The sequence below is a fragment of the Taudactylus pleione genome, unplaced genomic scaffold (assembly GCF_031769625.1).
Source record: "Taudactylus pleione unplaced genomic scaffold, aTauple2 ptg000704l, whole genome shotgun sequence".
Lineage (NCBI taxonomy): Eukaryota > Metazoa > Chordata > Amphibia > Anura > Myobatrachidae > Taudactylus > Taudactylus pleione.
The window spans coordinates 754,853-779,504 of NW_028285106.1; the positions used below are offsets into that span (position 1 = coordinate 754,853).

General features: G+C 48.0%; 1 protein-coding gene and 1 pseudogene across 1 annotated transcript in view; one reads left to right on the top strand and one right to left on the bottom strand.

Moving 5' to 3' along the window:
• FAM3B (FAM3 metabolism regulating signaling molecule B) overlaps positions 1–24,652 on the bottom strand; it is a 77,929-nt gene that overhangs the window by 44,520 nt on the left and 8,757 nt on the right. The window lies entirely within an intron of this gene.
• On the top strand, positions 1,860–12,578 carry LOC148477625 (uncharacterized; annotated as a pseudogene).

A 24,652-nucleotide genomic window follows, 5' to 3' on the forward strand; every position in this document is an offset into this window, starting at 1 on the left:
AGTAACCGAGCATTTGCCATTGACAACATATCGAATAGAGCACGGATGTGTTATTACCAGCACTTCATGAAACAAACCCAATTGAAGAAGACAGACAAGGATGACTATAATGACCGATAAGGACTACTCCTTTTAGGAGAACGATTTAATTTCTTTAGCTGCATACACACACAACGATTTTTTTAATGATTATCGTTAAACGATATCGTTTAACGATAATTGATGGCAAAAATCGTTCACTTTCTGAGTCAAACGATGAACGATTATCGTTCATGCGCGTTCACGTTTGTAGTTTGTCGTTCAGTCAGACTTGTCAACTCAACGATTTTCATTAAGGGAATATGCAAAAATCGTTTGTAGTTCATAAAAATCGTTCATGACATTTAATAAATGAACAACTTTAGTAAACGATTTTAGTACATTTTTTCAAGGGAAAAAATAGTTTACTAAAATCGTTCATTAAAAAAATCGTTGTGTGTGTATGCAGCTTAAAGTTGATAATAAATTAACCACTCGTCTGAAGATTTCCAAATCTTTGCAGAGCGCTAAAAAGCTTATAGTACAAATGGCCATCAGCAATCGATGGTTTATAACCACTGATGGTCTATGGCCGATGGCAAGTGTTCTGCCATCTATGGCGGTACCGATGTTCATAAAAACATCAGCAGCGCCTGTCCGATCGCCAAGTTCAGTGCATGGGTTTAACTTTCTTCCACTGGTTTAAAAACCAACGACCATCAATAGTACAGCCTTCCATGGGGATCCCTACTTCATAGCACAAAAATACTAGAGATCAATTGGAATGCATCCGACGTGTCCAAATGTCAGATTTCCTTTGCTGGACCTTTCTGCTAGTAATGGAAAACCCTGAGCTTACATTTACATTCTGGTTCTACACGTAACACAGAGATATCAACGATTGTGCAATTGGATGATTGCAAAAAAGTAGCGATTTATAGGTTGATTTGCCTTTAAATGCATACGAATACTTAATTAAGTTTGAGGATAGATAAGCACCCTGTTTGATATTTAAAATTTGTTAGTTAGTTAAGGGTTAAGGCTGGGTAAGGTGTGGTTCGATAGTCGTCAGTTGATGAGATAAGCCTATCATAGGATTTGTGGGAGGTTACAAAATACCCATATATATTCCTTGGTAAGAGGAGCCATTTTCCTCTTTTCCAGTTTCTTCAAACCAGGCTGGCTAAGTATTCCATATAGTATCTGCATAGCTGTATATCTTTGTCCAATTCTCTCTCTTTTATTTCACATCCTATCTCTTTTATTCTCATCTTTCTCTCACCACTTTCCCTCCAGCTCCTTCTATCCAACCCCCCCCTTTTGTGTTTAACATCCCATCCACCTGCTGTTTTCAGCCCCCCCTCCCTCTGTCCTCTGATTTTACTGCCCCCCCCCCTCATTCCTGTTTTTCATAATGCCCAGACCCCGCCGCTCAAATGCAGCACCTTACTTTTCTGCCCCCATCGGGCTCCACCAGGCCCCGCCCCCCACTATGTTCCAGTACACCCTCCCTGCGTTAACCCCCGGGCCCGCCCCCCTTCCGCAAGGGTTCAGCCCGTATTACCATGCCCTGCCGCCACCTTTCGCCCTTCCTCCGGCCACTTCTGCAGCATATGCCCAGCCCATGCATATCCCACCCCCCTTCCCACCCCGCCCCCTCCTCCCCCTCAGCCACCTGCAGCTGTCCATGCGCCCCTGCCGCCTCCCCCTCCCCCCCATGCCCCCTTTCCACGGGGGGAGTTGATGTGCAGCCTGAGTCACCTGTGATTACGTCAAGTCCTCAGGTTGCAGTTGGGGAGCATTCCAATCGGGCAGCTGAGATTCAGCGGACGGACAGCGAGATGGCATCGGCGAGTCAAGTCGTGGTGGGCGCACCGCGCAACGAGGGACTTTTGGCGAACACTCTGGACGAAGTGGCTGGTCCTTCGACGGCAGTTTCTGGTGAGCATGCTGTTTCCACATTGCACAGCACACACTCATCTTCCACCGACTCTAGCAATTCTGCAAGTTCATCAGAGAGGCCGCGTAAGCTTATGCGATACTTAGCGCACAAGATTAAAGGGAAATGGGGGAGTCCCAAAAAGACCAGCACAGTGTCAGCAGCTAAGGTCCCAGATGCTACGGGGGATATGGTGCATTGCGCAAACACGGCCATTTTTAGGGGTTTGAGGTCTAAAATTAGGGAAAGGATCAGGAAGGGGAAATTCGTGGACATGTTTTCCATTACAGCGGATGCTAAAAAGGCTTTAGATCGGGCAAAATCAGCTGGTGCAGGCACGGAAGAAAGCTTCCGTTCATTCCAGAATTGGGAAGCAGGGATGTTCGTTTTCGCAGCTTCATACCTTGAGTCACGCCCGGCTGAGTACATGAATGTTCTCAAGTATATGCATATGGTACACGGCATGCACTCGTCAGGCAAAGGTACAGCTTGGCGGAAATATGTTGAGACATTCCGGAAAAAGCAGGAGGGGCAGGCAAATTTTCAGTTTGGCTTCAAGGACGTAGAGGTGTGGCTGGAAGTCAACCAACTGCCTCGCGCTTCTGCGGATACCTTGGTAGTGCGTAAACAGCCCTTTCCGGCCCGCCCAGGCGGTGCAGGAGCCGGCAGAGGAAAATGCTACGCATATAATAACGTGCAATGTAATAGAGGGTCGGGCTGTCGGTATAGACACATATGCATGCTCTGCGGGAGCGGGCACCCGGCTAAAGAGTGCGGGCATACCGGCGGTGGAAGGACAAATCGAGTTGATCAGCCCGACGAGTCGCGGGGTGGTGTTAGGTACAGCACCTTCGCCGGTGGACCTAGGGGCGTTGAAGAGCTGGTTGGCTCGTTATCATCTCAGGGAAGAAGCAGCCTATTTGTTTCATGGGTTTAGTGAAGGTTTTCGTTTACCAGCGACACGGGAGGTCTCGGTTGTGTCTAAAAGAAATCTTAAGTCGGCACGTCTACACCCGGAAGTAGTTCGACTTAAGATTAAAGCGGAAATCGGGTTGGGGCGCATGTGCGGCCCTTTTAAGTCCCCACCATTGGAAGGTTTGTGCATATCGCCTTTAGGGGTCGTACCAAAAAAGGAACCGGGTAAGTTTAGGTTGATACAGCATCTTTCTTACCCCGAGGGAGGGTCGGTCAACGACGCGCTAGATCCATCAGATTGTCGGGTGGTTTACCAATCATTTGAGCAGGCTCTAGATATAGTACAGAGTTTTGGGAGAAGGGCTTTATTAGCCAAGGTGGATAACGAGTCTGCTTTTCGGCTGTTGCCCCTTCACCCCGAATCTTTTAAGTACATGGGTTTTAGAGTTGCGGGGCTCTATTATGTAGATAGATGCTTACCGATGGGATGTTCCATCTCGTGTTCCTTTTTTGAATGTTTTAGCTCCTTTTTGCAATGGTGCTTACAGGCGGGCACAGGGCAAGCGGGGGTTACCCACTACCTAGATGATTTTCTGTTGGTGGGGCCAGCGGATACCCAGGTTTGTGAGGAATTGCTTTTTTCCTTGCAGGCCTTGTTCACAGTGGTAGGCGTTCCTGTTGCCAGGGACAAGACGGAGGGTCCGGTTACACGTTTGACATATTTGGGCATAGAAATAGATACTGTGCTAGGGTTGTGCCGTTTGCCGATTGAAAAGGTGCGACGTTTGGGGGAGTTGCTTGAAGCGTTTGTTTTGTCAAAGAAAGTCTCGCTGAAGCAGATGCAGTCGTTGCTAGGGCTCCTTAACTTCACTTGTAGAGTCATTCCCATGGGTCGGGTTTTTTGTAGGCAGCTCGAAAGAGCCACGGCGGGTATCAAGAGGCCCCATCACCTCGTTCGAATATCCCAAGATTTGAGAGAAGACCTTCGAGTTTGGTTGCTTTTCCTGCGCGAGTTTAACGGTGTTCGGATATGGCTCCGGGCCCCAGTAGATAATTCAGAGCTTCAGCTATTTACTGACGCGTCCGGTTCCATCGGTTTCGGCGCCTTTTTTGAAGGAGATTGGTGCGCGGAGCCTTGGCCAGAAGTTTGGGGAGTTTTGGGCCTTACGAAGAACATACTGCTCCTAGAAGGGGGGATTACTACTGGGGGTACTTGAAGGGGGGATTACTACTGGGGGAACTTGAAGGGGGATTACAGGGGGCACTAGAAGGGAGGATTACTACTGGGGCACTTGAAGGGGGGATTACTACTGGGGGCACTAGAAGGGGGGATTACTATTGGGGGCACTTGAAGGGGGGATTACTATTGGGGGCACTTGAAGGGGGGCTACTACTGGGGGCACTTGAAGGGGGGCTACTACTGGGGGGGACTACTACTGGGGGCACTACATGGGGGGGAACCTCCACTGGGGGCACAACAATGGGGGGACTACTACAAGGGGGCACTGTATAAGCTTACTAATGGGGGCACAAGGGGCACTGCACAGGGGGGACCACTACCGCGGGCACTGCATAGGGGGGGCGCCAAAAAACCTACTCGCTTACCAAAAAATTTGGGCTAGGGCTGGCCCTGGTGAGTAGTATAGGTGGGAGTAGGGGAGGTGTGTGGGTGTACCAGTGTGAGTAGTATAGGAGGGAGTAGGGAAGGTGTTTGAGGGTGTACCAGTGTGAGTAGTATAGGTGGGAGTAGGGTAGGTGTGATGTGTACCAGTGTGAGTGATATAGGTGGGAGTAGGGTAGGTGTGTGGGTGTACCAGTGTGAGTAGTACAGCTGGGAGTAGGGTAGGTGTGAGGGTGTACCAGTGTGAGTAGTACAGCTGGGAGTAGGACAGGTGTGAAAGGGTGTACCAGTGTGAGAAGTACAGGTGGGAGAAGGACAGGTGTGAAAGGGTGTACCAGTGTGAGAAGTACAGGTGGGAGTAGGACAGGTGTGAAAGGGTGTACCAGTGTGAGTAGTACAGGTGGGAGTAGGGTAGGTGTGAGGGTGTACCAGTGTGAGTAGTATAGGTGGTAGTAGGGGAGGTGTGAGGGTCTACCAGTGAGAGTAGTATAGGTGGTAGTAGGGGAGGTGTGAGGGTGTACTAGTGTGAGTAGTATAGGTGGGAGTAGGGTAGGTGTGAGGGTGTACCAGTGTGAGTAGTAGAGATGGGAGTAGGGGAGGTGTGAGGGTGTACCAGTGTGAGAAGTATAGGTGGGAGTATGGTAGGTGTGAGAGTGTACCAGTGTGAGTAGTATAGGAGGGAGTAGGGTAGGTGTGAGGGTGTACCAGTGTGAGTAGTATAGGAGGGAGTAGGGTAGGTGTGTGAGGGTGTACCAGTGTGAGTAGTATAGGTGTGAGTAGGGTAGGTGTGAGGGTGTACCAGTGTGAGTAGTAGAGATGGGAGTAGGGGAGGTGTGAGGGTGTATTAGTGTGAGTAGTATAGGTGGGAGTAGGGTAGGTGTGAGGGTATACCAGTGTAGGGAGTATAGTAGGTGTGAGGGTGTACCAGTGTGAGTAGTATAGGTGGGAGTAGGGTAGGTGTGAGGGTGTACCAGTGTGAGTAGTATAGGTGGAAGTAGGGTAGGTGTGAGGGTGTACCAGTGTGAGTAGTATAGGTAGGAGTAGGGTAGGTGTGGGGGTGTACCAGTGTGAGTAGTATAGGTGGGAGTAGGGTAGGTGTGAGGGTGTACCAGTGTGAGTAGTATAGGTTGGGATAGAGTAGGTATGAGGTGTACCACTGTTAGTATAGGTGGGAGTAGGGTAGTTGTGAGGGTATACCAGTGTGAATATAGCTGGGAGTACTGTAGGTATGAGGGTGTACTAGTGTGAGGAGTATTTATAGATTTAAAGGCTGAGGGAGAATCTTCTCAGGTGTGGTAGTGAATTCCATAAGTGGGCTGAAGTCTATTAGATATAATTGAGAGGTGGTTACCGTAGACAAAATGCAGGGCAGAGGAAGATCAAAGAGGAATTAGTTTGAGAGTACATCTGTGATGTGTGAAGAGGTGGTTTTGAGAGTTTAGTAGGTGAGGGTGAGTCATTTGAATTGGATACTAGAAGATATAATATCATAGCAGATTTTAGTCAGAAAGTAGTCACATCAGTTCATTACCAGGGAATCAAGGGACCAAACATGGAGAAAACTGTACACACATCATTTTTGCAATAAGGGTATCTGGAAGTAGAGGACTGCGCCTACAGGTGCACAATGCCAGCCCAAAGCCCCTCAGGAGCATATCAGTGGTACTGAGGCTCCTCAGGGGCAAACAATGGTACAGAGGATCCTCAGGGGCAAAACAATGGTACAGAGGCTTCTCAGGGGCAGATCAGTGGTACAGAGGCTTCTCAGGGGCAGATCAGTGGTACAGAGGCTCCTCAGGGGCAGATCAGTGATACCATTTGTTATATCAATAACTAAACTAAAACCACTAAGGGGGAGATTTAATAAAGCTTGGAGAGAGATAAAATTGTGAGAGATAAAGTGCCAACCAATCAGCTCCTATCATTTTTCAAACACAGCCTGTACAATGACAGTTAGGATCTGATTGGTTGGTGCTTTCTCTCTCCAAGCTTTATTAAATCTCCTGGCTAGGCGAGTGACATGCTTGTATATAAAGGCCACTCTGGAGAAAGAGACTTGGGGACTACAACTGCAGATAAGTATCTACGTACTTTTCTAGACTAAAGACAGACTAAGGTCACGTTATCTGCTGGAGGTAACGGAGGAGAAGAGGCCATTAGATGTAACTGTGCATTTCTATATGAATACCTGTCATTTCCTATAGTGTATATGTAAACCAAGCGGCAATTTGGCCTAGTATTTATGATACTGAAATTAGATGTGATATTGAAAAAAATTGATGTAAGCATTACATTTATTTACCGTTCGAGGTGTTTGCAAGGAATAGTAACCAAGTTAGCTCTTTTGAGGAACTGTGAATCATTGATTAATAAGTTATTTATTGGTCTTGCGCTTTCGATAAACCTCCTGTGTTATAACCAACATCCAGCCCATAAAAATCATGGATATATCCGCATCACGTTTTTAAGGGCCTCGTACTGGCTGAAGTTCTCTCCTCTCTCCAATCTCAACACAGGAATTTAGCCATTACTTATTCAGTTACTTCCCGCAACTAGCCCCGAGGCTGCACTTATCATGGATTTCCTAAGGTGCGAGCAGAAAGGCGCATTATGTAGGGCTTTTTGGCTAGTCACAAACCCGAAGCTGCATCACACCAGGCACCGAGTCCAGGAGACGCAACTTCTATGCGGCTAACCATGATCATTATCGCAGAAAATAGTGGCCGTTGCGGGAAGTAATTGAATAGCTAACAGGAACTTTTCCCAATAGCTAAATTCCCACGTCAGAATTGAATTACCCCCAAGATAGTAACCGAGCATTTGCCATTGACAACATATCGAATAGAGCACGGATGTGTTATTACCAGCACTTCATGAAACAAACCCAATTGAAGAAGACAGACAAGGATGACTATAATGACCGATAAGGACTACTCCTTTTAGGAGAACGATTTAATTTCTTTAGCTGCATACACACACAACGATTTTTTTAATGATTATCGTTAAACGATATCGTTTAACGATAATTGATGGCAAAAATCGTTCACTTTCTGAGTCAAACGATGAACGATTATCGTTCATGCGCGTTCACGTTTGTAGTTTGTCGTTCAGTCAGACTTGTCAACTCAACGATTTTCATTAAGGGAATATGCAAAAATCGTTTGTAGTTCATAAAAATCGTTCATGACATTTAATAAATGAACAACTTTAGTAAACGATTTTAGTACATTTTTTCAAGGGAAAAAATAGTTTACTAAAATCGTTCATTAAAAAAATCGTTGTGTGTGTATGCAGCTTAAAGTTGATAATAAATTAACCACTCGTCTGAAGATTTCCAAATCTTTGCAGAGCGCTAAAAAGCTTATAGTACAAATGGCCATCAGCAATCGATGGTTTATAACCACTGATGGTCTATGGCCGATGGCAAGTGTTCTGCCATCTATGGCGGTACCGATGTTCATAAAAACATCAGCAGCGCCTGTCCGATCGCCAAGTTCAGTGCATGGGTTTAACTTTCTTCCACTGGTTTAAAAACCAACGACCATCAATAGTACAGCCTTCCATGGGGATCCCTACTTCATAGCACAAAAATACTAGAGATCAATTGGAATGCATCCGACGTGTCCAAATGTCAGATTTCCTTTGCTGGACCTTTCTGCTAGTAATGGAAAACCCTGAGCTTACATTTACATTCTGGTTCTACACGTAACACAGAGATATCAACGATTGTGCAATTGGATGATTGCAAAAAAGTAGCGATTTATAGGTTGATTTGCCTTTAAATGCATACGAATACTTAATTAAGTTTGAGGATAGATAAGCACCCTGTTTGATATTTAAAATTTGTTAGTTAGTTAAGGGTTAAGGCTGGGTAAGGTGTGGTTCGATAGTCGTCAGTTGATGAGATAAGCCTATCATAGGATTTGTGGGAGGTTACAAAATACCCATATATATTCCTTGGTAAGAGGAGCCATTTTCCTCTTTTCCAGTTTCTTCAAACCAGGCTGGCTAAGTATTCCATATAGTATCTGCATAGCTGTATATCTTTGTCCAATTCTCTCTCTTTTATTTCACATCCTATCTCTTTTATTCTCATCTTTCTCTCACCACTTTCCCTCCAGCTCCTTCTATCCAACCCCCCCCTTTTGTGTTTAACATCCCATCCACCTGCTGTTTTCAGCCCCCCCTCCCTCTGTCCTCTGATTTTACTGCCCCCCCCCCTCATTCCTGTTTTTCATAATGCCCAGACCCCGCCGCTCAAATGCAGCACCTTACTTTTCTGCCCCCATCGGGCTCCACCAGGCCCCGCCCCCCACTATGTTCCAGTACACCCTCCCTGCGTTAACCCCCGGGCCCGCCCCCCTTCCGCAAGGGTTCAGCCCGTATTACCATGCCCTGCCGCCACCTTTCGCCCTTCCTCCGGCCACTTCTGCAGCATATGCCCAGCCCATGCATATCCCACCCCCCTTCCCACCCCGCCCCCTCCTCCCCCTCAGCCACCTGCAGCTGTCCATGCGCCCCTGCCGCCTCCCCCTCCCCCCCATGCCCCCTTTCCACGGGGGGAGTTGATGTGCAGCCTGAGTCACCTGTGATTACGTCAAGTCCTCAGGTTGCAGTTGGGGAGCATTCCAATCGGGCAGCTGAGATTCAGCGGACGGACAGCGAGATGGCATCGGCGAGTCAAGTCGTGGTGGGCGCACCGCGCAACGAGGGACTTTTGGCGAACACTCTGGACGAAGTGGCTGGTCCTTCGACGGCAGTTTCTGGTGAGCATGCTGTTTCCACATTGCACAGCACACACTCATCTTCCACCGACTCTAGCAATTCTGCAAGTTCATCAGAGAGGCCGCGTAAGCTTATGCGATACTTAGCGCACAAGATTAAAGGGAAATGGGGGAGTCCCAAAAAGACCAGCACAGTGTCAGCAGCTAAGGTCCCAGATGCTACGGGGGATATGGTGCATTGCGCAAACACGGCCATTTTTAGGGGTTTGAGGTCTAAAATTAGGGAAAGGATCAGGAAGGGGAAATTCGTGGACATGTTTTCCATTACAGCGGATGCTAAAAAGGCTTTAGATCGGGCAAAATCAGCTGGTGCAGGCACGGAAGAAAGCTTCCGTTCATTCCAGAATTGGGAAGCAGGGATGTTCGTTTTCGCAGCTTCATACCTTGAGTCACGCCCGGCTGAGTACATGAATGTTCTCAAGTATATGCATATGGTACACGGCATGCACTCGTCAGGCAAAGGTACAGCTTGGCGGAAATATGTTGAGACATTCCGGAAAAAGCAGGAGGGGCAGGCAAATTTTCAGTTTGGCTTCAAGGACGTAGAGGTGTGGCTGGAAGTCAACCAACTGCCTCGCGCTTCTGCGGATACCTTGGTAGTGCGTAAACAGCCCTTTCCGGCCCGCCCAGGCGGTGCAGGAGCCGGCAGAGGAAAATGCTACGCATATAATAACGTGCAATGTAATAGAGGGTCGGGCTGTCGGTATAGACACATATGCATGCTCTGCGGGAGCGGGCACCCGGCTAAAGAGTGCGGGCATACCGGCGGTGGAAGGACAAATCGAGTTGATCAGCCCGACGAGTCGCGGGGTGGTGTTAGGTACAGCACCTTCGCCGGTGGACCTAGGGGCGTTGAAGAGCTGGTTGGCTCGTTATCATCTCAGGGAAGAAGCAGCCTATTTGTTTCATGGGTTTAGTGAAGGTTTTCGTTTACCAGCGACACGGGAGGTCTCGGTTGTGTCTAAAAGAAATCTTAAGTCGGCACGTCTACACCCGGAAGTAGTTCGACTTAAGATTAAAGCGGAAATCGGGTTGGGGCGCATGTGCGGCCCTTTTAAGTCCCCACCATTGGAAGGTTTGTGCATATCGCCTTTAGGGGTCGTACCAAAAAAGGAACCGGGTAAGTTTAGGTTGATACAGCATCTTTCTTACCCCGAGGGAGGGTCGGTCAACGACGCGCTAGATCCATCAGATTGTCGGGTGGTTTACCAATCATTTGAGCAGGCTCTAGATATAGTACAGAGTTTTGGGAGAAGGGCTTTATTAGCCAAGGTGGATAACGAGTCTGCTTTTCGGCTGTTGCCCCTTCACCCCGAATCTTTTAAGTACATGGGTTTTAGAGTTGCGGGGCTCTATTATGTAGATAGATGCTTACCGATGGGATGTTCCATCTCGTGTTCCTTTTTTGAATGTTTTAGCTCCTTTTTGCAATGGTGCTTACAGGCGGGCACAGGGCAAGCGGGGGTTACCCACTACCTAGATGATTTTCTGTTGGTGGGGCCAGCGGATACCCAGGTTTGTGAGGAATTGCTTTTTTCCTTGCAGGCCTTGTTCACAGTGGTAGGCGTTCCTGTTGCCAGGGACAAGACGGAGGGTCCGGTTACACGTTTGACATATTTGGGCATAGAAATAGATACTGTGCTAGGGTTGTGCCGTTTGCCGATTGAAAAGGTGCGACGTTTGGGGGAGTTGCTTGAAGCGTTTGTTTTGTCAAAGAAAGTCTCGCTGAAGCAGATGCAGTCGTTGCTAGGGCTCCTTAACTTCACTTGTAGAGTCATTCCCATGGGTCGGGTTTTTTGTAGGCAGCTCGAAAGAGCCACGGCGGGTATCAAGAGGCCAAATCACCTCGTTCGAATATCCCAAGATTTGAGAGAAGACCTTCGAGTTTGGTTGCTTTTCCTGCGCGAGTTTAACGGTGTTCGGATATGGCTCCGGGCCCCAGTAGATAATTCAGAGCTTCAGCTATTTACTGACGCGTCCGGTTCCATCGGTTTCGGCGCCTTTTTTGAAGGAGATTGGTGCGCGGAGCCTTGGCCAGAAGTTTGGGGAGTTTTGGGCCTTACGAAGAACATACTGCTCCTAGAACTTTTCCCCATCGTAGTGGCAGTTGAGTTATGGGCTTACAGGCTTTGTAATAGGAGGTTCCTCTTTTGGTGCGATAATTTGGGTGTTGTTCAGGCAGTAAATAATCAGAGGGCGGAATCTCCGTTGGCTTTGAAGTTGTTGAGGCACTTGACGCTTCTTTGCTTACGGAGGAACATTGAGTTTAGGGCGCAGCATGTTCCGGGAGTGCCTAATGAGATAGCAGACGCCTTATCTCGTTTGCAGTGGGACAGGTTTCGTTCTCTCGCTCCTTACGCTTCTATTCATGGTTTAAACTGCCCCTCCCATGTATGGCAGATTGTCGTGCCGGCATCAAAGGCCTCGCAATGAAGTCTCTGGCCCCTAGCACGTTAAGGACCTACACGGCAGCTTGGGACAATTGGCAGGGTTTCTTGGCTTCCACACGTGAGGGAGGTAAGACGGTTGACGACCGTATGGCAGAGTTTGTTTGGAACTGGCATGAAAGGGGTCGTTCTAAGGCTGCTATGTCTGCGGTGCAGTCTGGTATCGCTTACTTTTCTAAACTACATGGCGTAGAGGATCCCACAAAATCGTTTCTGCTATCCAAAGCGATGAAGGGGTGGGCGAAGGAACACCCTAGCATAGGCGACACGCGTAGACCAATTGACCCGGCTTTGCTTAAAGATCTGATTGTGGCTGTATCGGGTTGCTTTAGGCGAGTACGAATCGGCCCTTTTTAGTTTAGCTTTTTCATTGCCATATTTCGGGGCGTTTAGAATCGGCGAGCTTGTAGCGTCTAATAAGAGTTCCGCGACATCGGGTTTATTGTTTAAACACGTGGTACTTAAGAAGGAATTGATAGTGTAAAATTCATAGGTCCAAGACTGACCAACTTGGCAGGGGTCGATGGATTTCTATAAAAGAACACTCAGACACTGTTATCTGCCCAGTTACCTTGGCGCGGCGTTTTAATGCTCTTCGCCCTCCAAGTGGCGCGCAGTGGCTTGTACATGTTAACCTTACACCTTTATCTAAGTTTCAGTTCATAAAGCTGTTTCAAAATTGCCTTATAGCCTTAGGCCTGCCCACAGACCAGTTCGGGACACATTCATTTAGGATAGGGGCAGCAACCTGCGCAGCGGTTGATGGTGCTTCGGTCGACACCTTACAAAAGTTGGGTCGATGGAAGTCATCAGCTTATAAAACTTATTTAAGGGAGGACAAGTTGCTTAAGTAGCTGCGCTCCTTGCGAGTTTGTTGGGAAACCCAGGGGCCTTATGCCTACTGCCGATTTGGAGTTTGAGGGGCTTTTCAGTTTTGCCCTCAAAGAGGTTTTATGTTTTTCACCTTCAGCTGGGTCACCCAACTACTGTTTTCCCTTCCTTAAGATGCATTTATTTGTTATATTGTGATTCAGTTTCTGACTAGGTAACTTTTCTTGCAGGGTTACCCAGGATTGCTAACGGTCGGGTGTGGTTTGTAGGACACTCATTTATATTTTGGGCTGGTCGGCACCCCTTAGCTTTGCAGGCCCCCCTTTTGTTAGGTGCAGATGACGTCCGTTGGTTGGGTTTCCGCGGTATGCGCTGGAAGCGACTACTGGAAGCCTTATGGACAGCAGAGGATAAGTTCGGGGCCCCGGACTGGGTGGTCATTCACTTAGGGGGGAACGATTTGGGCACTTGCAAAGGCATCGAGCTAATACATGCTGTTAGGAATGACTTGCAAGTGCTAGTTAACCGTTGGCCCAATGTGCGTATCGCTTGGTCGGACATTGTTCCACGGCGAGTTTGGCGAGGACCCCAGGGTGGTAAGGCATTAGACGGAGTTCGTCGTAAGGTCAATATGGCAGTTGGCCGTTTTGTCCTCAGTGTGGGTGGCCGCGTCATACGGCATCCACGTTTACGTTACGAAGAAGAGAGCTTCTATAGGCCTGATGGGGTACACCTAACGGGAGTAGGGTTAGAGCTGTTTATCAGTGACTTATGTAGTTTCCTTTAGGTATTGGAGGGTCACAGTTTGGTGGCGGGCCTGGTTCTATGAACCGGGCTTTGGCGGGAAGCAGTGCTCCTGGGCGGCCTATTATTTAGCGCAGGAGTGCCTGGGTAGCATCTTTTCTTTGAGAGCGGCAAGTTGGTCACCGCCCATAAGGGGGGACCTGGTCCCTGTCCAAGGGAAGGGCCAAAGGCTGTGCCAATTAAGGGGGGATGGTACTACCTCAGGCCAGTCTGCGCGGGGCGGGAATCCGCTTCCGTTTATTTATTATTGTTTCCAGCTGTGGCCTCGGAGCACTGTTTTTGTCCTGCCACCCATTACCAATTCAATAAATTATGGCTGTGACCTCTTTAATTGCATTACATGTGTCAGTGTGTTCATTTCTAGGCTTAGGTTAAGATAAGTTAACAAATAGAATGATAAAACGAATGGGTGACTTATAGATTCAGTGAGAAGGAAAGCAACCTATAAAATCAAAGTAGCAAAATAAACGAAAAAAAAAAAAAACACTCAGATTTAAATATTAGGGGCCTATTCATCAACACTAAAATAAACGTTATTTTAGTATTCATGAAGAGACTTAACACAGGAGAGATCACTGATATCACCTGGTTAAGTCCCCCTGCGTTAATTTCCACACTGCCCATACATTAGTATGGAGATGTGGAAATTATGCTATTCATCAAATTCCGAAAATTATGTATTTTCGGAATTTGATGGAGTTACTATTCTGCCACTGTGAGGTGGCGGATAGTAGTTGACACTTACCTGTGTCAGCGTTTGCAGGTCCCCCGGCGTCTTCCTCCGGTGCTTTGGTCCCTTCCTCTGGCTCCGGTGTCTGCTCTGACACTGTGTTCTCCCAGCATAACAAAGTTTTTTTTTCTAAAAAAAATTTTTTTTCTAAACTGTACTGTGTGCTGCTGGGAGACCACATGTCAGAGCAGCCACCGGAGCCGTTGCAGCGGGCAGGTAAGTGCGGGACAGGGGGTAGGTGAGCGGGGCGGGGAGGTGGACACAAAATAAAAAGAAAGCAGTTAGAAAACTCTAAAACCATAGGGTCATAACCTCTGGGTCAGCAACCTTAAAAATAAGAATGCTCAGCTCTGACACGGATGTGGGCTGAGGAAGGCTTTCTCGCCCCAAGCATTGTTCTGACCACAGAGCTAGAGAAACCTTTGGCTCTTAAAAGGGATAACTCAAGAGCCACGCTGTCAAAGACAGACGAAAGAGGTCCGAGTGCAGACCATGCCATAGAGGAAGTGGAAAAGGATTGTCTATGGAGAGACTCCATAGATCGGTGAACCAGTGGCGCCTGGGCCAGGCTAGAGCTATCAGTATCACCGTGCCACCCTCCTGCTTGAATTTCCGGAGAATCCTTGGGAGGAGGGAAATTGGAGGAAAAAAGTTTTCGAGATTGAAATTCCATCGAACTGCCAGAGCATCCACGAAAAGCTACTGAGGGGTCTCTAGTCCTGGATCCATACCTGGGGACCTTGTGATTGTGACGTGAGGCCATGAGCTCTATGTCTGGTAGGCCCCATTTGCTCACCAGGAGTTGAAAGACATCCGGGTGAAGAGCCCATTCTCCTGCGTGTACATCCTGATGGCTTAGGAAGTCCACTTCCCAGTTAAGGACTCTGGGGATGAATCCTGCAGAGATTGCCGGGAGATAACATTCGGCCCATATTAGGATGTGTGCTACTTCCAGCATGGCTGCCCTACTTTGCGTGCCTGCCTGATGGTGGAGGTAGGCAACTGTGGTCGCATTGTCGGACTGGATTTGGACCGGCCTGCCCTGAAGAAGGTGTCGCGCCAAAATGAGCGCTCTGTACACAGCTTGAAGCTCCGGGATATTTATAGACTTTCCTGAGATGTCCATCTTCCCTGAAAAGTACAATAACTTGTCACAGCGCCCCATCCTCGATGAACTGAAGGAACAGGTATTACCACTTAGCAGGGAGTGAATGGCTTCCTCGCAGGCCTGGGCCTTGATGGGGTCTGATGGAAGACCTGTACAAAAAAAATTGCTGCGGAGGACGTCTCCGGAAAGTGAGAGAGTGTATCCAGGAGAGACCACTTCTCTGACCCAGGTGTCTGTGGTTGTCTGATGCCATGAGTCGAATCACTGAAGTCAGCCTCCCACCCTGGGATCCCTCATTAGGAGGCCTGATGCATCAGGCAGAGGGTTTGTCGTCAGATTTAGGAACTGGACATCTGGCCGCCCAAGGCTGCTTAGATCTAGACTTGTTGGTCTTGTCTGAAGCAGGCTGCCTTGGAAAGAACTGTCTTTTTGCCTTACTTTGGGACGAAAGGCCCAAAAGGAAGAACTATTAGGCTTAAGAGTAGCTGGTGAAGGCAAAAAAGCAGATTTTGCCAGAGTAGCCACTAACTTGTCCAATTCTGCGCCAAACAGTATGTTGTCAGAGAAAGGCAAGGATTAAATGGCCTTCTTAGATTCTGAGTCCACTGTCCAGAATCGTAGCCAAAGGACTCTGCAGGCGACTACCGAGGTCGCAGGTGCTTTAGAAGCAAGTTGTCCAGTATCCAACACAGCTTCTTCCAAATAAGAGGCTGCCTCCCAAATATGGGAGATGAAAGCCAGTTGCTCCCTGTTAGCGTCTGATGACATGCTGTCTTCCAGTGCATTCGTCCATCCTTCAAGAGCCTTAGCAACCGAGGCTGCTGCCCTAGCCAGCCTAGTAATAGCTCCAGAAAACGAGTAAACAGACTTAAGACAACTTACTATCTGTAAAATCCTTAAGGGAGGATGCGGACGGTATAGGCAACTTATAGCTCTTAACTAAGCGTGCCACATGAGAATCCACCAAAGGAGAGACTACCCATTTAGTAGACTCACCAGGTGGAAGAGGGTAAAAATAAGCTAGTCTTTTTGGAATCTGGAACAATTTGTTAGGAATATTCCATGCTGCCCCCATAAGCTCAGTGAGCTGGTCTGATTGACGGAACTCAGCCTTAACCACCTTTTGTCATTTAAACACTGGGGCTTTAGGCTTAGGAGCGGGTTCCTCATCCTCTATATTCAAGATTGATTTAACCGCCCTTACTAGAGAAGGAACATCCACTAATTGAATGGTGGTCGTCGTCACCCGAGGGGGACCCTGCAGTAGAACCCTGTGCATCATCTGTCTCCTCAGATGATGTGTCAGAATTTGAGAGCAGGGCAGACTGCAATAATACAGGCTGCCTATGTGCTTTGGTGGCTAACGGTCTGTCTACCTGTAACATATTTTGCTAAAAGGCGGCAGACGTATCAACCATATCCTGATCCAGGAAGGATGCATAGGGGGGTACCAACCTAGCACGCTGTAACTGCTGTGGGTACCCCACAGTGGGAGGAAGCGTGGGGGCTGATAAGCGATCCACTAACTTTGTCATAACCTGTGCAAAGGAGGACACCCAAGGTGGCTCCTGCACCGGTACTGGTGAGGTAAGCTGGAGAGGCGGTAGATGACAATTAGCACACTGACCATCCTGCACAATATCCTGAGAGGACAAGCCTGCTGCACAGGTCACGCATGTAACCATCTCAGGGGCTGCAGCCTCCTGTAAACCCTTGCCTTTTGAAGACATAGTAATACCAGTAAGCAGCACACAATACAGTGTATAGCTAATAATGCAATGTGACACCCTTCACAAATACATGTAAATGTGAAGTACAAATAAACCCTTACACACCCGGTAGTGATGGGTTAAGAAACAGTAGCAGGAATAGATTTAACCGACAGTCAGAAAGTTAAAGGCAGTATATCACCACAGCACAGCTAGCACAAGTCACATACAATGCAAATAAATACAAATATACTTGCAATGGGCACTGAATCAACTACTCAAGCAACACTAGGCTAGTAGTATTGAGCGCTGTATAACCATGGAGAGGTGTACAGGGAGACAGGACCCGATCTCCTGAGACCTACAGCTTCAGCCCTGATTACAGGCACCGGAGCATCTCATTAGGGAGGAGGGTGTAGGAGGAGCAGGTCAGATGCCAGATTTTACTGCCCTGGTGGTGTAGTGGGAGTGCGGGCGAACCGGACGCCCCACAACAGTGGCCTCCGGCTGGTCTCCACAGCCGAAGGTAAGGACTGCATTCAGACGAGATTCCCTGCAAGCGGGGAATCGCCTTATCCGACATCCCCGTTATCCGGCTGCAGTCCAGGGAAGCGCTAGCCAAGCACCACTGGTGCCAGCCGTATTCACTGAACCGCTCACCAGGGTTGCGACACCGGCGGGGGTAGTAGGAGCAGTCACGCAGGTGTCCATTAGGACGCTCAGCGCGACTTGCTCTGAAACAAAGTGTAAACTTTAAAACATGAAATAAAAGCTTGGGGCTGTCTAACACATCCCCACTGTTCTCAAAGGGGCGACTGCTTCTGCCAGCACCAAACAACAAAATTGGATGCCCATGACTGGGGGCGGGGTATATATGGAGGAGGGCCGATGCTTCTGGGAGCTAAAGCTTTATCTGTTTGGTGCATGGCTCACTCCAATCACACACACCCCATGGTAATCCCTATGGACCCTGAAGAAGGGGACATTTATCAAACCTTCTAAAGAGGACAAGCACAAGGTATACCGCAAGCAACCAATCAGATTCCTAGTGTTCATTCTAGCACCCTGTACCTGTCACAACCAGTGCAGTTCCTCTTTCCAGCCTGGGGTGCATTTTCTGCTCTGGTGCTTCTAGCACACTCCGCTGATTCAACACTGCTGGGCGACAGGCAGAGTGTGCTAGAAGCACCAGATCAGAGCGACACCCCAGACAGGAAAGAGGAACTGCGCAGGTTGTGACAGGTGCAGGGTACTAGAATGAACACTAGATTCCTGCTGTTCTATAAAATGATAGCTATAATCCGATTGGTTGCTATGGGAAGCTTTGCCATCTGTCCTCTGTAGAAGGTTTGATAAATCTCTGCCTAAATTGTTCTGCTCCACATATCAAAGGTCGTACAATAGAAAGGACAGAACAATACTGTACAAGCTAGAGATAATATTTATAAACAGACTGCTTAATGGAGGCCTGGAGCCAGGAGCCAACAATGCCGAAAGCAAAGTACACAGTCCACAGGACCTGCATATCGGACCTACAAATCATGCCAGTAGAATCCGATATACTGTGCAAACTCATAAGGGCACAGGCTGCAGAGCCCCAGGTCAGCATTCCATCAGCAGCTACAATACAATTACCAGCAGCGCCAATCTCAGTTTGAGTGTAGCCAACTTCCCGTCTCTGGCTCCATCAGTATAGTCCCCGTGACAAGAAAGGGGGGCATGCCAGAATCAGGCTAGCTAAGCCTGTAGGGCAGATATACTAAGGGCTCTATTTATTAACATTATTTTTACTATAATAACGTGAAAAAGTGTTTTCGCACACCCTTTTCACATTAATTATGACCTAAAGTTACTAAAGGGCACTTGGAGTAGAATTCGTAAAATTCTACTCCAAGCCCTAATTATCACTTATTTTTAGTTATCAGATCGCATTTCCCATAACTGTAATGGGAAATGCGATCTGTGTGCAACTTATTAAAAGTAAATTGTGAAAAAATATTGGGGAAAGCCCTGTGATAACGCCACCTGGAGGAGGGGTTATCTACGGTCTTCCCCGGATACCGGACTCCTGCCCTGCTCTAACGGGGAGAGCAGAGCCGGGAGCCGGCCCCAGTGATCACCTGTGTAGTCTAAACAGACCACACATTGATACAGTGGAAAAAATAAAAAATAAAAATAATAATTAGTATTAAAAAAAAAAAAAAGCTTACCTGTCCAGGGAATGGAGATCGGGCCTCCGGTGATGTCCTCCCTCCGTTCAGCTGGTCTCCCATCCTGTACTGGGACCCGGTCAGATGACCGGGTCCCAGTGCAGGATAGGAGATCAGCTGGAGTCACGGAGGACATCACCTGAGTCCCGTTCACCGGAGGTAAGTGTAATTAACGAGGGGGGGGTTCCGTGATCGCGGGGCTTAACGGCGGCCGGTCGGCGCATGCGCGGGCACTTGTCACAGTAGTTTTTGCAAAAATACCGTGATAAGCGTGCGGAGGGGATTCGCAGGGACAGAGCTTTATCGCAAGCTCTGTTCCTGCAAGTGATTTTTAGTAAATTCCTGTGATATTGGCAATGCGAATTCAATCGGTAATACGGTAATATCACACTACAATCTGCAGTCAATATGCAGATTGTAGTAAATAGAGCCCATAGTACTGGAAAATGATAAATTGGAGAGAGATAAACTACCAACCAATCAGCTCCTGTCATTTTCAAACACAGCCTGTAAGGTGACAGTTAGGAGCTGATTGGTTGGTAGTTTACCTCTTTCCAATTTATCACTTTCCAGAGCTTAGTACATCTCTGCCCTATGTCTTTTACGAGAGGTCTAACTGGATGTATAAGAAATTATGAAGTCGGGGTGTGGCATCTCGGTATTAATCATAAATTCAGTCACGTATCACTGTTACAGAACACATTAGGTGACTAGTTATTAAATGCTCTGATAATTTAAGTTAATTTATTTTACCGATGATTAAATCAGTTTCTAGCATTTGAGAACATTGGGCCTGATTCAGACCCACTCGCGAGCGGCTGTCCGCTCGCAAGTGGGTCGATGTTATGGACTGAGCATGCGCACGACGGAGGGAGCTCCGTCGTGCGCATGCGCCAGACGCGACGAGCAAAGGAAAGTCCTTCGCTCGTTGTGTCCGATCAAAGGGGGCGTGCTGTCAATGTTGATTGACAGCACGCCCCCTTTGGTGGGCGTGCCTCCCTGACGGGGGCGTTCCCACGGGAACGCCTCCCGTCAGAAGCCGGCTCACTGACATCACTAGTGATGTCAGTGGGAGTGATTTTGGCTCTGATAGAGCCAAAATCACTCCGGAGCTTGCGGTTGAAAACCTCAACCGCAGGCTCCGGCTCGCAAATTCGATGGTCGCGATGGTCTCGACCATCGCGACCATCACAATGCACGCTCGTATAGCCTGTGGGTGGTGACCCACAGCTATACGAGCGTCCAGGAGGACGCTCCATGAAAATGGAGCCCGGCCCTCATTCAGAGCGTGCGCTCTGCTCAGAGCGTACGGCTCTGAATGAGGGCCATTATCTTAAATCTCTCTCTATTTGCATTCTGTGCTTTGCTTCTCCTGTGGCATTGTGTAATCCCCGAAATGAAGGGCTCCATTTACTAACGAGTTTGAGCACTTTTCAAACTCGTTACATGTGTTACAGAGGAATCTGATATTTATCATTGTAAGCAGCTCTGGTTTTCAGCTTGCATTTTTTGAATCTTTTTTTTCATACACTCATTCAAAACCTACTCAGACCTGTATTTAACAACGAGAGATATTTAGAACTTACTGCTCGTTGCCTTAGTTTGATTTCTCCGTCCTGCAGGTGCTGTTATCTAGCGCTGACTAGCGTTATGGTCCCGGCTGGAGGTTGCAGCATCCGGGTCCTCGCCCACAATTCACTGCTGCAGCTCCTTTTCCACCCCTTCCCTCCCACTCTCCGCCCCTTTCATCTAACTCTCTGCCCCTTTCACGCAATTCTCCACTCCTAGTCTCCGCCCCTTCCCTCCCACTCTCCGCCCCTTTCACCCAATTCTCCACTCCTAGTCTCCGCCCCTTCCCTCCCACTCTCCGCCCCTTTCATCTAACTCTCCGCCCCTTTCACCCAATTCTCCACCCCACTCCCTCCATGCGCCCATTACAAAAAATAAAACTTCCATTCGTCAGCGCTGTTTTTAAGAGAAGAAGCAGCGCTGACAGTATATTTAGCACTACCGCTCGCCGGCGAGCAAATAATTGATAAATTCACGTAAAATTTTTTAAAAAGCTGCGGCGAGCGATAACGCTAAATATCATTAAAAAGGACAAACTCGTTAGTAAATAGATTCACTAAATTTGGATCCGTGCTTTCGTGGTCAGTGATGACTGCTATACATTCCATAGCTATGATAAAATCCCAGGGTTTTACAGGGTCTGTTAAAACATGTATCAGACCGATTCGCAAAACAATAACAATAACGGTCCATTAAAAAAAAATAAAAAAAATATCAGAACAAAATGTTCTTTTTTTTTTTTTTTGATTGCCTGGAAGGTGGTGGAGACTCGCGATTTTTCGGGTAGTCCCCCGGCCCCCCACAAGAGTGGGTGGATCTCCCACATCCTGCCCATTTCCTAATGAAGTGGGCAATACGAGGAGACAATACCGGGAATCGCAGGGTCAGCATGGAGGGGGCATGGCTAAATTGACTAATCACATTGTTTTTGAAACTTCCCCACGGGCCCACGATTTGTGGCATTTGCAGTGGGTTTCTACTAGAGAGTGGAAAAAAAGGGGCCCATTTATAAATGAAAGTAAATACCAGCTGCATTTCTAGTCTAGTATCATTGTAATACAAACCAAAATGCCACTAGTATTTATTAAATAGCTACCCCTCCGACGAGGTCCAGTGAAGTTCTCCTCGTCTGCGATGTCCTCCGATGGGCTGCTGGCAGCCTAACGCCGCCAGTGACGGGGTCTTGTGTAATGCGCATGCATGACGGTCCATCTACGCATGACATGGGGACCAGGCAGCGCCCAGAAGTCTTCGCTGAAGCCGGAAAGGCAACGCTGGGTCCCTATTGCCATAGATGGAGACCGCAGCCGTGACAAACAGCGGTAACCTTAAATTACCGCTGTTTGTTAAATACAGAAAGGATGTCATAACCCCTTTAGCGAGCGCTAAAGGGGTTATGCTTCGTTTATAAATGGGGCACAAGTTAGTATGTTATTTGTCGACAGCTATCTTATGCCAATATCAAGTGCCAAAATCATTGTCCAATCAACGTAGTGGCTAAACTGAAGCGGTAATGTATCAAGTCTTAAATAAAGTGGAGGAGTTGCCAATGGCAACCAATCAGCTTCCGTCATTTATCTAGCACAGTCTATGAAATGACAGTTAGAAGCCGATTGGTTTATTTGGGCAACTTCTCCACTCTCTCCAGGGCTTGGTACATCTCCTTTCAAATGAGAACCGGACATAGACCAATTACACTGGAGCCTGCTTATAGAGTCAGGCTAATCATATTTAACCTGCATTTATGTACATGCCAATAATAATCCAAATCAGTTCTGATCAGATCATCACCAGGATCTTTTTTTTATCCGAGCCACAGGCTGTACTTTAAATCCAATGAGCAGATTTTGCTACCGATGCCAGAGTGCGTGTCTGGTCCACAAATAGCCAAACCAGCTTCACTGACTGTGACCCAAAGAGGCAGTAAAATACCCCCAAGGGCACCCTCATCCCCATTAGACCAATGGATATGTGAAGTAGCTTTTATTTTACTATAACATCCTTTTTTTTTTTAAATTATATACTAAACATGTTCATATTTTATTTTACACTCGCCCCAGAGCGCTAGGACTTAACCCCTTCAGCACTCCTTTATTAAAGATACCCCACAGCAAGTGCTGTGTGATCCAGACACAGTAAGGCTTTAGATTAGAAGGGGTCTTAGGTCGAACTGATAGATGCAGCTCCATTACTACCAAAAGCAATCAGTCAGTGGGCACATCCCGTCTTCGGGTACTTACCGCAGTCCATTACCGCGCTATGTACAGTACCTAGAATATTGCAAATGCCACCTGAAGATGGCGTTGCCCATCGGGATCGAAACAATGCATTTCGGTGCTTTGTATATATGGGGAATGCAGTAAAATCACCCGAAAACAGCATTTTCTGGGGTTTTACCGCAAATTCCCCTTCAGTCATGAATGTGTCCCATAATCACTTGTGTTATAAGGAATAACGATTAGAGATGTGCGCCGAGCCCGTGTTTTGGTTTTGTTTCTGGATCTGGTTTTGGATCTTTTTGCTTGGGGTTTTGTTTTTAGGTTTTGGATCTGGATTTTTTCTTAAAATATCATAAAAAAACAGCTAAAAATCACATAAAATGGGCCTGTTTTTGTTCCTACAGTATTATTAACTTCAATAACATTTATTTCCAGTAATTTCCAATCAATTTTGACCACCTCACAATATGATTTTTTTAATCTAGTTAAGTCCAAAATGTTGCATCCAGCTAGCTGGCTGACTAAGCTAAGTGACACAGTGGGCGGCACTAAGATGTGGCAGTTCAGCTTCCAAGTTCCAACACGGATACAGTGTGTTATACAGTGTGGGTTGGATACACCAATAGTGCACTTACTGTGACAGCAGTGTCAGCATTGCGGGGTGCTGGCGGTGTCGTCAATGCGAGAGTGCCAGTGGTGTCCTCAATGCGTGAGTGCCGTCAGTGTTTACAGAGTGGGGGCCCTGGCAGTGTCCTGAGTGCATAGTGTTGGCAGAGCGGGGGTGTCAGCGGTGTCCTCAGTGCATGTGTGATGACAGTGTCGGCAGTGCAGGGGTGCTGGTGGTGTCCTCAGTGTGGGAGTGCCGGCAGTGCGGGGGTTGCTGACTGTGTCCTTAGTACATGGAATGACAGTGCTGCGGTGCTGGCAGTGTCCCCAGTGAAGGGTACTGGTGGTGTCAGCAGAGCGGGGGGCCAGCGGTGTCTTCAGTGCAGGTTTGCTGACTGTGTCGGCAGTGCAGGGGTTGCTGATGGTGTCCTCAGTCCATGGGATGGCAGTGTGGGAGTGCTGGCAGTGTCCTCAGTGCAGAGTACCGGCGGTGTCGGCAGAGCGGGCATGCCAGCGGTGTCCTCAGTGCAGGTTTGCTGACCATGTCGGCAGTGCAGGGGTGTTCTCAAAGCAGGGTGCCGGTGGTGTCGGCAGCATGGGGGAGCCAGTGGTGTCAGCAGCTGGGGTACTGACAGCTGGTGTCGGCAGCGGGAGTGCAGACAGCAGGTGAGTCGGCAGCAGGGGGTGCCGGCTGCGGGTACCAGCACCATTTTCTTTTTCCCTGCATTCAATGGGCTTAACGCTGATTGGCTGAGAGCCGTGACAGATGGCTCTGTCAGCCAATCAGCGTTTTGCCTATTGAAGGCAAAGGGATTTTAAAAATAGCCGCTTGAGGCAAAACCTCGAGATCCAACAGAGATCGCGAGGTTTTGCCTCGATTAGGGATCCGGGGCAGGAGGAGAGATCCGAGGGGCGCCCTGGATCGCCCTGGTTCTCAGGGAACCGGACCTGCTCATCTCTAATAACGATTCTGGATATTATAAGTCAGCTGAGATATCTGTGACCTGTATATACAGCCGCCTCTGCCTACCAGTCACAGCCTTGTACTTATTATCCTTTACTTATATGACGCCACAAGGGTTCCGCAGCGCCTTACACAGTGCATAAACAAATGAGCAAACAAGAAAACAGCGACTTAACAC